Genomic DNA, 1,073 nt, shown 5'->3' on the forward strand with positions numbered 1-1,073 from the left:
CAAGACCCCCAGCTCCTCTGCACCCTGAGGCCAAGTGGCAATAGCTTATAGATGTGAGCCAGCACTGCCCCAGCAGACACGGGCTGAGGGGCTCCAAGCGCCCCCCCAGGAGTCCTCCCCCAGGATGTCCTTCACGAAGGCAGCAATGTCTGTCTTCTTGGTTTTGTGCAGGGTGAAGAAAGGGTGCTCCATCAGTTCCAGGTAGCTCATGCGCTCCGTGGGGTTCTTCCTCAGGCACTGGGCAGTGAAGTCCACAGAGACTTATCTTTAAACTCACTGATTCAGGCTCCCATTGCTTCTTATCTACTGCTTTCCATTTTCAATGTATTATCCATTTCTGAAATCTTAAAATTAATGTTCTGGATTTCTAATTGCAGATTTTGTATTATTTCATAATTTACATTTATTTTGTCTGTTTGCTCCCGTAGTGTGTATCTGAATTCTTCTAAAGTTTTTACTGTTTTCTTCTTGCTTTCCTCGTTCTTTCTATCAATCCTTTGAAGGTACCTAGGTATCATTCTTTTGGATTATTTTTTTTTTTGTTAGTTCCTTTACCTTTTCTTCCTCAGAAACATTTTCTGGCTCTGCATCTTGGCTATTCATTTGAGCCATTCTCTCTTGTTTCTTCATGTGAGTAAAATTGTCTGTTTTCTCTGGGGCATTGTGGAGCTGTTGCATTTGTATGTTGATTTGTTCTTAGACTCTCACCAACTGTTTCTTTCCGATCACCTGCGTGAATATACTCTGCCAAGCCTTTCTGTTGCCAAAGTTTCTCACAAAATGGTGGTGCCACATCTGGCCTGGCAGTTCATCAGTCAGTCTCCCTCTCTTGCCATCCCTGCTCAGCAAGCACTCAATCCACTTCTCTAACTTTTCCTCTTGAGCTCAGGATTCCAGAATTTTCATCTGTATCTGTTTCATTTGGGCTCTTGTATCTTTGTTGTAGAGGATCCTTGTAGAGCATCTGCCGGAAATATCTTGCATAGTTTTTTTGAGACTGTCAGTGTTCATAGTAGAAAAAAGCCTCCTCCTCCCATAGAGCGCCTGGTGGATTTGAGCTGCTACTCATTTGG

The sequence above is a fragment of the Chrysochloris asiatica genome, unplaced genomic scaffold, assembly GCF_000296735.1.
Source record: "Chrysochloris asiatica unplaced genomic scaffold, ChrAsi1.0 scaffold00018, whole genome shotgun sequence".
Lineage (NCBI taxonomy): Eukaryota > Metazoa > Chordata > Mammalia > Afrosoricida > Chrysochloridae > Chrysochloris > Chrysochloris asiatica.